At 45.0% G+C, this 15,451-nt stretch overlaps 1 protein-coding gene across 2 annotated transcripts in view; it reads right to left on the bottom strand.

Moving 5' to 3' along the window:
- Positions 1-15,451, bottom strand: part of zcchc7 (zinc finger, CCHC domain containing 7) — a 408,466-nt gene that overhangs the window by 275,989 nt on the left and 117,026 nt on the right. The window lies entirely within an intron of this gene.

The raw sequence follows: 15,451 nt of genomic DNA, 5'->3' as shown, positions 1-15,451 counted from the left end.
AAGTTTATAAACAAAATTATTTCTGCCAAAAGCATTATGGTGGGTTTTCAGAAAATAAATGCAACATACTCCCAACCATCTTGACAGTTAAATTGCTGGAGTTTAAGTGTGAAACATTACAACACTGTTACCTCACACTATGCTGTCAGACTGCACCTAACTCTAAGAATTGTGATGATAGTAAAATATACAACAGTTAAGGAAAAATATATTAGTAAATGTTGCAAACAAAGGATTTAGATGGTACCATGATCTCAAGGATCTAATATCATCCTGAGAACCTCTAAAATGTGTTAAAAGCCCCTACAACAATCCAGCCCAAAAATTCATACAAAGCACGTAAAAGCTGTTGCTGTAGAAGTGTACTGGAAAAGTCAATCATGATTTGGGAACACAAGTTGTAATGGTTATGAAAAGAAATATCAGGATATACAGAAAACATGCAAATTATAGCTCAGATACTGAATCTTCATCTCTGGACACAAGACCAATGGTCCCTAGAAAATAAACGGCAGCCTTGGAAAGAATGTCTCCAGAAATTATTCTGAATACCCCACTGATTTTGAATGCCACTCAGAAAAAGAAAAGCACACCAAATTCTTAAAGACTGAACAAAAATCCACTTCACGAATGTATATTTAAAGTGCTTAACATACAAGTGTACTGTAGTGTTGGAAATCCTATTTCATCTGCAAATGATATCCAAGATAATATTAACAAAAAGGTAGTAACACATGTTAACATTTCCTCGATTCACTTGTGTAATAGAATGCAGATATTGTGGATAAAGCTACTCTAAAATCCCTTTCATCTAGTTAATAAACTGTGCAGCAGTGCCATTATTATATGCACTTAGTTTCACAAGTTATTTTTTGTAAGGGTGACAATCAGAGTGGCTTTATTTTCTAATATGGAGATTTATTTACTCATCATCCCTTGTCAAAAGAGATTTTCTTTAAGAAATTATAAGTGAAGATTTGTATGACTCAGTAAAATCCCTCACCTCTGTATAAACAAAAATACTGAAATTTATTGTTAAAAACAGAACGTTTAACCATCAATTTAAACAGATACCTTCTTAAAATTTCAGCATAAGGCTTTTATTTTGAATCTTGGGATAATTAACTCACGATATAGTTATCAAGGATAAGCACAAGCTCTAATTTATTGAGCTGACAGGAAAATATCACCAGTACCAAAATGATCAAGAGTTACAAAAAAGGTTTTTTTCAAAAAAAAAGTTTCATTTCTAAAATGACATTTTAAATAAATTTACTGTACCGAACAGGGAAGATTGGATTGGTGTGTCTCACTCAGGATCAGAACTCACAGTACTCACTCACACATTTAATTGTACCACATAGATAATATCAAGACTATTACTAAAATTACAGTACACCCCCTTTATAATCCTTACAGGGCCTAAACCAAATGTGTGGCACAAACATTGGAGATAATGGCACATTCTAGCAATCCAAATTGGTCACCTGGTCCAGCACTGTCTCCTACTCTCTCCTCCTCAACTCTGAATCATGGCTCTGCTCAAGACTCTGTCTCCCTACTCATGTCCAGTTTTCAGCCCGTGGTCTCAATGCCCTCCCTCAAAATTGGTGACTTGTGCTCTGCTCCTGCAATGCATGATACTGTAGCTTACTCAGGGAAAGTGAACACACCTGCTCCCGACCCAGTCCTACTCACCTGGTTTCTCCAGCTCCAGCTGGTTGCCCAATAGCCAGCCTTTGACTTGCCGTGGTGATTCCAATACAGGTGGCACAGAGGACTGCCACAGAATGAAGGAATCATGACTACTGCCAGGACAACAGACCTGCGTGATGCGCTGCCTGTGGTCGCACACCAACTGCACACTGAGGGAGTGGAATCCCTTTCGGTTCACATGAGGTTACACAAGGCAATGTCCTGCTCTGCGTGGGCTCTCTTCATTCTCCCAGTCATGATCACTTCCAAGAGGAAGGCCTACCAGGCCATCCATGTCTGGACGCAACATGTTTCAGTACAAGCTCTTAAATTAGCAAAACAGTACTTCAGCACCAGCCAGACCACTCCCTGTAGACTATCCAAACTTTAGGTAAGTATAGGAAAGCTTAAAATACACAGAATTGTACCAGCAGCCAGAAGAAATAATCCAGCAACTAACCTGCAAGCTGTTCATGGTCCCTTTAAGTAGCACTGGTGGGGGGAACGTCATTCCGTTTAATGTCATGTTCAGCTGTGCGAGGTTGAGACAGGGCATAGGCTGGAGCGCGACGTTCGAAAATGGCAGCGCTGGTGTCAAAACAGCGATGCACACTGGTTGACATCATAATCGCCCTGCTCTGCATGCTGCTGGAAGTAGTTAGGTGCAAACCCCTTTACCAAGATGGTGTCTGGCTAAAGAACAGGTGCTACAGAGCCCAATTTCTCCCGCAGTGTTTATTTATTCCACAGTGACTTTAAAAATGATTATAATTTTTACCGCAGCATTATTAAACTGGCAAATAATAATATAGTTTTCCCATTTAAATCAGCAGAAGCTTCCTGAAACAAATATTTGATACAGCCTAAAAGCTTCAAAAGCCGTTTCTTAGGTTATTGAAAGCCAGAAGAGTAAAAATCAGCATGGCTAATGGACCACAACAATCTTCAATGATTTTTTACATGTCCAAACAGGAAGCGGTTACTGCCAAATGAGTATACTCACAGGCAGTCAACAGAAAATGATCCACCTAGATCAGTAAATTCATCTGTGATGCTCTAGGATAGGGTTTCTCCTTAACTTTTGGTTGGAGGCCACAATCCCAAACAATGACTTACTCAAGGATCACTGGCTGTCACCAGGATTTTGATAAAGCATCTGTCGTTATGCAATGTTAGTGCTGGTCCCTTAGAGGCTGAGATAGGAGAAATTATACTGGTGAACAAGGAAATGGCAGAGACTGTAAACAAATATTTTGTATCTGTCTTCACAGTAGAAGACACAAAAAGTATACCAAAAATAGTGGGGAACCAAGGGGCTAATGAGAGTGAGGAACTTAAAGTAATTAATATCAGTAGAGAAAAAGTGCTCGAGAAACTAATGGCACTAAAAGCTGACAAATCCCCTGGACCTGATGGCCTACATCCTACGGTTCTAAAAGAGGTGGCTGCAAAGATAGTGCATGCATTGATTGTGATCTTCTAAAATTCCCTAGATTCTGGAAAAGTCCCAGCGGATTGGAAAGTAGCAAATGTAACCTCGCTATTCAAGAAAGGAGGGAGAGAGAAAACTGGGAACTACAGGCCAGTTAGCCTGACATCAGTCATCGGGAAAATGTTGGAATCTATTATTAAGAAAGTGTTAACAGGGCACGTAGAAAATCATATGATTAGGCAGCGTCAACATGGTTTTATGAAAGGTAAATAGTGTTTGACAAATTTATTAGAGTTTTTTGAGGATGTAACTAGCAGGGTAGATAAAGGGAACCAGTGGATGCAGTATATTTCGATTTCTAAAAGGCATTCGATAAGGTGCCACATCAAAGGTTGTTAAGCAAGATAACGGCACATGGGGTTGGGGGTAAGGTATTAGCATGGATAAAGAATTGGTTAACTGACAGAAAACAGAGAGTAGGTGATGGGCCTTCAATAACCACAAAACTAGAAGTTATAGACTTAAACAAGTTGGCTTTTAATCACTAAGATCAGAGCTAACATCTCAACACGCCGACTGGTTCACAGGAATGAGTCATACAGATCCTGGGATCTTTATGTAAGAGAAGTCAGGGGCGGAGCCAAGAGCCAAGACCTGGAACCTCCCAGGTTAGTCGGGAAAGAGGAAGTGAAACTATACACAGTGGGGGAGGGTAATATACATGAGTGCAAAATGAATACAGGATCAAGACAAACAGATTTCATTACATTCACCCCTTCTATAGATTTAGTCCATCGGGGTGATGTTTCTTAAAAGTTGGTATAAGTGAGTCTGTCAGGAGGTTTTGCAGTTCTCAGTGATCGGCGCAAAGCCAGTTGGGGTGCCTCTAGGGGGAGTGGATTCTGGTTCCTCCACTGTCCGGGCCTCCGCAGTGTCTTCCAGGTTATCTGCAGTGTCCTCCAGGTTAAAGTTGGGTATTGATACCTCTGGGCGTCCTGTCTCTTTGTAGTGTAGGTCTTCATCGGGTAGTCTCCCATCGTTCTCTCCGCTCCCCGAGGGAGCGAGGTCTTTTATGCAAACAGTGTCCTCTCGCCCGTCAGAGTATTCGATATAGGCGTACTGAGGGTTTGCATGGAGGAGCTGTTCCTTTTCCACAAGGGGGTCCGTTTTATGGCCTCTCACGTGCTTCCGCAATAGTACTGTCCCCAGAGACGTCAGCCACGCGGGTAGAGATATGCCCAAGGTGGATTTCCGGGGGAAAACGAACATCTTTTCGTGAGGGGTAGCGTTAGTGACAGTACATAAGAGACCTTATGCAGTGGAGCACGTCTGGGAGGACTTCCTGCCAGCGGGAGGTCGGAAGGCCTTTTGACTTTAAGGCTAACGTGACAGCCTTCCAAACAGTAGCATTCTCCCTTTCCACTTGCCCATTACCCCGGGGGTTGTAGCTAGTAGTTCTGCTAGTGCCTATCACCTTCGAGAGCAAGAACTGGCGCAGCTCGTCACTCATGAATGACGTCCCCCTATCGCTGTGTATGTAGTTCGGCATGCCAAACATACAGAATAGATTACAGAGACACTTGATGACCGTGGTCACGTCTGGGCAGGGAATGGCGAAGGGGAAGCGGGAATATTCATCAATGATATTGAGGAAGTATACGTTACAGTCGGCAGAGGGAAGGGGTCCCTTGAAGTCCAGACTTAGGCGCTCGAATGGCCGTGTGGCTTTGATAAGGTGTGCACGGTCAGGCCTGTAGAAACGAGGCTTGCATTCCGCACAGATGCGGCAGGCTCTGGTCATTGCCCTGAGCTCCTCGATGGAGTGGGGCAGATTGCGGGACTTTATAAAATGGTATAGTCGGGTGACCCCTGGGTGACAGAGGTCGTTGTGGAGACCCTCTAATTTGTCCGTGTGAATGCTGGCACACATTCCCCGCGATAGGGCGTCTGGGGGTTCATTAAGGGCTCCCGGCCTGTACATAATATCATAGTCAAACGTGGATAGTTCGATCCTCCACCTGAGTATTTCGTCATTCTTGATTTTCCCCCTTTGTTTGTTATTAAACATGAAAGCCACCGACCGCTGGTCGGTGAGCAGGGTGAAACGTTTGCCGGCTAGGTAGTGTCTCCAGTGCCGCACTGCCTCCACTATAGCCTGTGCCTCCTTCTCGACAGAAGAGTGCCTGATTTCAGGTCCCTGAAGGGTTCGGGAGAAGAAGGCCACAGGTCTCCCAGCCTGATTGAGGGTCGCAGCTAAGGCAAAGTCTGACGCATCGCTTTCGACTTGAAAGGGAATGCATTTCGTCCACTGCACACACTGCAGCCCTTTCAATGTCCTGTTTAATACTGGTGAAAGCCTCCCGAGCTTCAGCTGATAGTGGGAAGGACGTCGATTTAATGAGGGGTCGGGCCTTATCAGAGTAATTGGGCACCCATTGGGCATAATACGAAAAAAATCCCAGGCACCTTTTTAAAGCTTTGGGGTTGTGTGGCAGGGGCAGTTCCTTTAGGGGGCGTAATCGGTCAGGGTCCGGTCCAATTACCCCATCTTCCACCACACAGCCGAGGATACAGAGACGGGTTGTGTTGAAGACACATTTGTCTTCGTTGTAGGTTAGATTCAGCTTTAGGGCAGTTTTTAAAAATCTCGCAAGATTTAGACCGTGCTCTTGCTGGTTGTGCCCGCAGATAGTGACATTGTCCAGATAGGGGTAGGTAGCTTGTAGTTTATTCTCGTCAACCATGCGGTCCATCTCACGTTGGAAGACCGAGACCCCATTTGTTACCCCGAAGGGCACTCTGAGAAAATGGTAGAGGCGCCCGTTCGCCTCGAAGGCGGTGTATGGGCGGTCCTCCGTTCTAATGGGGAGCTGGTGATACGCGGATTTGAGGTCGATAGTCGAGAAGCCTCGGTATTGCGCAATCTGGTTGACCATTTCTGATATGCGGGGTAAAGGGTAGGCGTCCAGCTGGGTATAAACAAACAGTCTGGCTGTAGTCAATTACCATCCGTTTCTTTTCGCTATTTTTAACTATAACTACTTGGGCACGCCACGGGCTGGTACTGCATTCAATAATGCCTTCCCGCAGGAGTTTGTCCACTTCCGCCTTGATAAAGTGTCTGTCTTCCAGACTGTACCGTCTACTTTTGGTCGCTATGGGCCTACAGTTCGGAGCGAGATTAGCGAATAAAGAGGGCAGGCTGATTTTTTAAGGTTGATAGGCCACAGACTGTGAGTGGCGGCTGGGACCCGCCATATGCTAGCGTGACACTTTCGTGGTGGCACTGGAAGTCCAGGCCCAAGATTACATTAACAGAGAGTTCTGGCATCACGAGGAGTTTAAAATCCTTGTAGTCCGTGCCTTTTACAGTCAGTGTTACCACACAGTAGCCCAAAATGTCCGAAGTGTGGGGCTTAGCAGCCATAGCAATTCTGCTCCGTGTAGGGGTTACCGTTAATGAGTGCCGCCATACCAGGCTAGGGTGGATAAAACTCTCGGTACTCCCACAGTCAATTAAACATTTCGTTAAATTCCCGTTTACCTGTATGTCCATCATGGATTTTGTCAACGGGTGTGGCCTGGATTGATCCACCGTGATCGAAGCCACTGTTGGGCCCTGGGCGGCCGTTGAGTCGGGAAAAGATGGCGGATCCCAAGATGGCGGCCCGCACGAGGCGGTGACGGAGTTGGAAATCGGATTCCCCCTGCAGACTTTGCTAAAATGCCCCTTTTTCTTACATTTGAAGCATGTAGCGTCCTTCGCTGGGCATCGTTGTCTGGGGTGCTTGGCCTGGCCGCAGAAGTAGCATTTCGGGCCTCGAGACATTGCCGCTGTAGTAGGACTCCTGGGTGAACTTCTGTGTGGGGGCTCCGGCGGCGTAGAGCTGGTCTGAGACCTGGATGGGGAAGATGGCTGATTCCAAGATGGCGGCCCCCTCAGCGTGCACGAGGCGGTGAGGGCCGCATGGCCGGAAGAATAAGAGTCAGAGTTTTTCTGGGCCACGTTCAGCGATCGCGCAGTGGCCACTGCCTTTTTTAAGTCCAGGACCTCCTTCTCCAGCAGTCTCTGCCGGATATAATTCGATTTGAGGCCCGTGATGAAAGAATCGCGGACCAATTCGTCAGAGTACGCGTTGGCCGTCACGGCCTTGCAGTTACAGTCCCGGACCAGGTCCTTTAGGCCCTGTAAGAAATCGTCCATTGATTCCTCTGGTCGCTGCCTGCGTGTAGCCAGCAGATGTCTGGCGTACACTTCGTTTACCGGCCTCTGGTATTGGGCCTTCAGGATAGTGATGGCCTCCGTGTAAGAGGTGGCGTCCCGGATGAACGAATAAATCCAATGACTTACGCGAGTAGTCAGTAGACTCAGTTTATCTACCTCGCTAGCGGATGAGGCCCCCACAAAGAGTTCGAAGCATTTGAGCCAGTGTCCAAATTGATTTGATGCTTCAGCAGAATGTGGATCCAAGTCCAGATGGTCTGGTTTTAGGAGTCGATCCATCCTAGTATTCTTTAGTGATTAAAATTGATGGGCCTTCAATAACCACAAAACTAGAAGTTATAGACTTAAACAAGTTGGCTTTTAATCACTAAGATCAGAGCTAACATCTCAACACGCTGACTGGTTCACAGGAATGTGTCATACAGATCCTGGGATCTTTATGTAAGAGAAGTCAGGGGCGGAGCCAAGAGCCAAGACCTGGAACCTCCCAGGTTAGTCGGGAAAGAGGAAGTGAAACTATACACAGTGGGGGAGGGTAATATACATGAGTGCAAAACAAATACAGGATCAAGACAAACAGATTTCATTACAGTAGGGATAAACTGGTCATTTTCAGATTGGCAGGCTGTAACTAGTGTGGTGCCGCAAGGATCAGTGCTTGGGCCTCAGCTATTTACAATCGATATTAACGGCTCAGATGAAGGGACCGAGTGCAATGTATCCAAGTTTGCTGACGACACAAAGCTAGGTGGAAAAGTAGCTGTGAGGAGGACGCAAAGAGCCTGCAAAGGGACATAGACAGGCTAAGTGAGTGGGCAATAAGGTGGCAGATGGAGTATAATGTGGGGAAATGTGAGGTTATTCACTATGGTAGGAAGAATAGAAAAACAAAATATTTTTTTAAATGGTGAGAAACTATTAAATGTTGGTGTTGAGAGAGATTTCGGTGTCCTAGTACAAGAAACAGAGTTAGCATGCAGGTACAGCAAGCAATTAGGAAGGCAATGGCATGCTGGCCTTTATTGCTAGACGGTTGGATTACAAGTGTAAGGAAGTCTTGCTACAATTGTGCAGGGCTTTAGTGAGACTGCACCTGGAGTACTGTGCACAGTTTTGGTCTCCTTATTTAAAGGAGGATATAGGTGCCTTGGAGGTGGTGCGATGAAGGTTCATTAGATTGATCCCTGGGATGAGAGGATTGTCCTACGAGGGGAGATTGAATAGATTGGGCCTCTACTCTCTGGAGTTTAGAAGAATGAAAGGTGATCTCATAGAAACATAGAAGATAGGAGCAGGAGTAGGCCATTCGGCCCCTCGAGCCTGTTCCACCATTTAATGAGATCATGGCTGATCATCCAAATTCAGTACCCTGTCTCTGCTTTCTCCCCATATCCCTTGATCGCCTTTAGCCTTAAGAAATATATCTAACTCCTTCTTGAATATATTTAATGAATTGGCCTCTATTGCCTTCTGTGGTAGAGAATTCCATAGGTTCACCACTCTCTGGGTGAAGAAATTCCTCCTCATCTCAGTCCTAAATGGCTTACCCCTTATCCTTAGACTGTGACCCCTGGTTCTGGACTCCCCAGCCATCGGGAACATCCTTCCTGCATCTAGTCTGTCTAGTCCTGTTAGAATTTTATAAGTTTCAATGAGATCCCCTCTCATTCTTCTAAGCTCTAGCGAATACAAGCCCAATCGACCCAATCTCTCTCCATACGTCATTCCTGCCATCCCAGGTATCAGTCTGGTGAATCTTCGCTGCACTCCCTCCATGGGAAGAACATCCTTCCTCAGATAAGGCGACCAAAACTGCACACAATACTCAAGGTGTGGTCTCACCAAGCCCCTGTACAACTGCAGCAAGACATCCTTGCTCCTGTACTCGAATCCTCTCGCTATGAAGGCCAACATACCATTTGCCTTCTTAACCACCTGCATGCTTACCTTCAGCGACTGGTGCACAAGGACACCCAGGTCTCGTTGCACTTCCCCTTTTCCCAATCTATTGCCGTTCAGATAATAATCTGCCTTCCTGTTTTTGCCACCAAAGTGGATAACCTCGCATTTATCCACATTGTACTGCATCTGCCGTATGCATCTGCCCAATCACCCAACCTGTCCAAATCATACTGGAGTTTCTTGGCATCCTCCTCACAGCACACCCGCCCACCCAGCTTTGTGTCGTCTGCAAATTTGGAGATATTACATCTAGTTCCCTCGTCTAGATCATTAATATATATTGTGAATAACTGGGGTCCTAGCACCGATCCCTGTGGTACCCCACTAATCACTGCTTGCCACTCGGAAAAAGACCCGTTTATTCCAACCCTTTGCTTCCTGTCTGCCAACCAGTTCTCTATCCAAGTCAGTACCTTACCCCCAATCCCATGTGCTTTAACTTTGCATGCTAATCTCTTATGCAGGACCTTATCGAAAGCCTTCTGAAAGTCCAAATACACCACATCCACTGGTTCTCCCCTATCCATTCTACCAGTTACATCCTCAAAAAATTCCAGCAGACTAGTCAAGCATGATTTACCTTTTGTAAATCCATGTTGACTTTGACCGATCCTGTCACTGTTTTCCAAGTGCTCTGCTATTACATCTTTCATAATGGACTCTCGCATTTTCCCCACTACTGATGTCAGGCTTACCGGTCTATAATTCCCCATTTTCTCTTTACCACCCTTTTTTTGAAGAGTGGGGTTACATTAGCTAGCCTCCAATCCATGGGAACTGTTCCAGAGTCTATAGAATTTTGGAAGATGATCAGCAATGCATCTACTATTTCTAGGGCCACTTCCTTAAGTACCCTAGGATGTAGATTATCAGGCCCTGGGGATTTATCGGCCTTCAATCCCGTCAATTTCCCTACAAATACTGATTTAATTCAGTTCCTCCCTCTCATTAGACCCTATGTTCCCCGACATCTCTGGGAGGTTATTTGTGTCCTCCTTTGTGAAGACAGAACCAAAGTATGTATTTAATTGGTCTGCCATTTCTTTGTTCCCCATTATAAATTCCCCGGATTCTGACTGCAACGGACCTACGCTTGACTTCACCAATCTTTTTCTCTTCACATATCTATAGAAGCTTTTAGTCAGTTTTTATGTTCCCTGCAAGCTTACTCTCATACTCTATTTCCCCCTCTTAATTAATCCCTTTGTCCTCCTTATTGCACGCGTCTCTAATGTCCCGTTTAATGCCATCCCCAACCTCAGCACTATCTCATTGAAACATTTAAGATTCTGAGGGGGATTGACTGGGTAGATGCGGAGAGGTTGTTTCCCCTGGCTGGAGTGTCTAGAACTAGGGGGCATAGTCTCAGGATAAGGGGTCGGCCTTTTAAGACTGAGATGAGGAGGAATTTCTTCACTTAGAGGGTTGTGAATCTTTGGAATTCTCTGCCCCAAAGTGCTGTGGATGCTCAGTCGATGAGTATATTCAAGGCTGAGATTTTTGGACTCCAGAGGAATTAAGGGATATGGGGATAGGGCAGGAAAGTGGAGTTGAGGTCGAAGATCAGCCATGATCTTATTGAATGGCGGAGCAGGCTCGAAGGGCCATATGGCCTACTCCTGCTCCTAATTCTTATGTTCTTATGACCACCCAGTACTGAATAAGTCACTTTGAAAATTGAGCGCATTTTAAGTATTTAGCTGTCTCTTTTTCAACTGTTCTAAGACACCGATATTCTTCAGTTAACCTAATAAGATCTTATGTTCCGGTAACTATAGGAAGAACTGTTTTCTAGTAATCACTTAACAAAAATCATTTAGAATAAATAGTCTCACACTGCAAAAGAGTGGCATTAGCTGTAGCATAAATGTGGCATTAACATTTTTTCTTTCTTATCCTATTCTTTTCTCTCATTCTTATTTTTCTGTCTGTCTTTGTCATATTTTTGTCTCATTTTGAACTTTTGATCTTAATCTTTTTATGCATTAGTATTTTTCTTTGAACCTTGCCTGCTTGATGGTACAAGTGTTGTTATTGTGCTTTTATTTTGCTGTGTTAGAAATTAAGGGTATCTAAACTGTGTATGGTTATGCGAATGAAATTGTGACGTGAATAATACTGTGTTTAGATGATTGTATTAGAAGTTGAGACAAAAGTGTCTCGAGAAAAGCTTAGAATTGTTTTGGTTCCCTGCAGACGTTATAACATTCTGCACCGTGGCAAGTCACACATGACCTTGCTTCCCAGGCTAGCGATCTGCTGTTTGTAAGTTAGGATTTCAACTTTGTTTAATGTATTTTTAATTTGACCAACTGAGGCCCAACGCCTATGTTTCTTCCATTACTGCTAATAACCATATTATAATGCGAAGTTAAGATTTTGACTTTGTTTAACTAAACTGCATTAAAATGCTTAAGTTAACCAGTGTGTGAGAATAAGTGTAAGAAGGTATCTTTGGGAATTTAATGATTCATTCCATGGTACAATAGTCTGATAATGGAATTAAATAGTTTTGCATAGCTAAAGCAACATGAACAGCATGACTATGAATAACTGATAACAAGCAGCTACGAACATCTGATGGCCAAGAACGGCATGTCTGACTCCAAACTTGGGAGGATAAGGACGGGAGAGATAGGAGGAAATCAGATGGATGGGCCTTCAGAATGTATGAACAGGAAAGACATGTATGTGAGGGAAGAGCATGAGACCCTTTGGGGAGGGTTTTCAGCTGAAAGTTAAGACAAAGAGCTCGACATACCATTGGGCACCTCGGTTTAAGAACCTTACAGGTTAAATGGTCTTGCCAATATTCCATCCCAGGCCCACCCCTAGAAAAGGGTATAAGAGACCTGAAAAGCCCTTAGCACAGACAGTGAAGTGGAGAGCTTCCAAGAGTGATTAATGATCGAACACTCTTCCGAAGGTGGACCAATGCTGACCCTAGTTTAACACTCTTGATGGTTCTAGAAGAGAGGGTGAAATACCGTAAGCCGAAGAGTTGTTCGCGCACGCCAGCCATCTGTCCGATCGGGACCGGTATTAACTGCTTGTCACGGTCGTATGTTTTTGCTGTATAACTAGTGTGTTATATTCCATCTTAAACTCTGATTAAATGCAATATACCCACCATATTGGTTTGCACTTTATCCTGATTATTTGAAAGACCAGAGGTAAGCGAATATCATCAAATTGGCTAATCTCTACAGCTGGAAAAGAAAAACTGTGGAGATGGGACACTCCCAGAATCCATAGTTCTCGTGAAACTGCTCTATTAAATCTGTAGGCCTATAATTTGATAAGGGACTTCCACTGCTGCTATGAATGCTGATGTGCTCTGTGCATATAATGTTCTTTAGCTTTCTCTTCCTCTCCAGCCAGCTAAAGCAAATACCACAATGCCAGAATTTACTGCCGCAGTGCAGGCAGGAAATCGTGAATTTCAAGCAGGAGGAATAGATGTGCAATGGGTGAAATGGTAGGCTTGCGGCTCAGGCTGCAACAAAAGTCACAAGGGCTGCAATTGTAATCTCACTTAGAACTGCTACAGCATGCTTGTAAGAGGTGTGACAAACTGGTGCAATAAGGGTGCTCGCCATCAGCTTCCCTCCTTCCTCCCCCCCTCATCACCCTATCTTCGTATCCGTTTCTCTCAAAGAGGCTTTTATTGCTTTCGAAAATATTTTTAAAAGTAGTAAGACTAAAATGAGGAAATAAATTGCCCGTCTTCCTCTCTATTGGTGTCTTTCTCTCGCTTTCTCTCTCAGGTATACACCATTAGCATTGACCTTTTCTAACCGTCAACAAAACACAGGTGAGGTAATCAGCTGGTTTCAAAATTACATTTGAAGATTGAAGTATTACATGAATATTATATTTTCTCCCCCTCAACCTCCAGCAACACACACATACACCCCTCTCTCTCTTTCACTTTCTAAAGTCTACAGAACACAAAATTGAGGCTACAGCAGGCATATAATTAGAACACTTATTTTTCTGTCTCTCTCACACACAGACACAAAGACCCCGATATTAATCTGGAGGCAGCTTCCGAGCGGGGCAGGGGGTGGAACTGTGTGGGCGAAACTGGGAAGTAATGTCAGCGGGTCAGAATCTACAATTGCAACGGAATTGAAGTAATAAATTTTGACTTCCAGGTTTCAAGTCTCCAAGCTGCGCAGCGGGCGTGATGTGTACACAGATGACACAATCCCGACTCTATTTAAAGGGACGATGTAGAAATGGAAATTGGAAGAGCCAAGAGGTGTTTAGGATGGATTCACAAAGAGCAAGGGCAGCACCCAGATTTAATTATGCTTCCCTGGAATTACTGCTCGGTGCAGTCTGGAGCAGAAGGGACATATGTTTCCCCAGCAATGGGAGGAAGAAACCTGCAGCTCTTGCCAAGAAGGCATGGTTGGAGGTAGCCGAGGAGGTGAGCAGCAAGAGCACTGTTCCCCGGTCTTGGATGCAGTGCAGAAAGCAATGTAATGACTTAACCAGGTCAGGAAAAGTTTAAGGCCCGCCCCCTTACACGCTGTCTTGTCAAGCGTACTCCATCACATCACTCCTCACACCCACTCAAATTTCAGCAGCACCCTGCCTTCACTTTCTATGCACTTCATCACTTCCCCATTTATCCATCTACCGTTGCCACTCACCCCAATCCTTTCCAAGCTCTGCTCAGCTGGACACAGATGTCAAACCCTGGGAGGTATCGTTGAGAAGGAGAATTCTGGAGGTGCTTCAACAACTTAGCCAGGTACTGACAAACGTGCCACGCACACTCCACACCAAAAAGGATGGAGGAATCCAACTCGATCACTAGGGGATTGGTGGCGCAGGGAATTGTGAAAATGTCTGTCATGGAGAGTGGCAGCCTCCATGGAGCTTCAAGCACGGCTCTCAAATGAGTCCATGCATGGCTCTTGAATGAGTCCATGTCCGCCGGCTTAAACAGGACAACAGATGCCTCATCGGTTGCCTTACAACACGCCACTGATCTTCACCAAGCTGGTTTGCTGCAGAGTGGTAGGAGTGATTTGGCGCTGGCCCAGAAGAGGGATGACAGAGAAAGCGGACATGGAAGTGGGAACTCCCAATGGCCGAGTCTGCTCCTGCACAGGTGCAGATGGAGCAGTCTTTGGCAGGGCCTTCAGGGGATCCGAAACCCAGAGGGTTTAGGGCAAATGCATCCCAGCAGTCAGGGGAGGGGTCTGAGCAGCCTGCCTCTACCTCTGCTGAAGCATACAGGATGCACCACGTAGAAGTGATATGAAGAGCAAGAGAAAACTATTGTAATTCACCAAGAGTATGCACATGGGTCTTTGACAAAATGTTATGTTAAGTTTCCTTTTCTTAGGACACATAAAATTTATTGCTTAGCACCACTTCCACGTCTTTCCCATTATTGCAACCAGAGTGTCAACTCACCCTTTCACATGTTTTATGATGAATGTCAATATATGATGGAACCCATTGGGCAGATGTGCAATAGGTGGATGCGTGGTTGAAGGACTGTTCAGTGCAAAGATGGGAGGGGAAGGGAGTTTGTGCTGGTGGTGGGAGTGGGCCAGAGGATTTCATTTGTGATGTTGTCCTGTGTGAGTCACGACTGGCTGAACCTTTGTGCTATTAAGGCATCCCTGCCATCCTGGGCAGAAATATACATGGCTGGTCTGGCAATGGATGCCCCATCTTCATATTCCTCCTCCTCCTCCTCTTCAATGTCCTCCTCATCCGACGATGAGTGATGAGCGCCTTTGTCCTCCTCCATCTGCAATTCTCCCTGCTACGCAACGTTGTGCAGAACACAGCACACCACCATTATTCTGGACACCCTCGTCAGCAAGTACTGAAGTGTGCCTCCCGACCTATCTAGGCACCTGGAATCCAGCTAGAGAGGCAAATCTCTGTGCCCGCTCTTTCTGGCATTACAACAGTGACTCCACTTCAAAAGTACTTCATTGGCTGTAAAGCACTTTGAGACATCTGGTGGTCGTGAAAGGTGCTATATAAATGCAAGTCTTTCTTTCTTTCTTTGTCATCACAGGGAAAATTTAGATAACTACCAGCCAATGTTCCCTGCAAGTTCTGCTTTGTTCGGCGTGGCCTGTTTCTTTTAATGCACAGTCCTT

Source organism: Somniosus microcephalus, chromosome 1, assembly GCF_052327205.1.
Source record: "Somniosus microcephalus isolate GS21.2 chromosome 1, FLI_Smic_1.0, whole genome shotgun sequence".
In the NCBI taxonomy this organism is placed as follows: Eukaryota; Metazoa; Chordata; class Chondrichthyes; order Squaliformes; family Somniosidae; genus Somniosus; species Somniosus microcephalus.
This window is presented reverse-complemented; position numbering and strand designations above follow the sequence as displayed.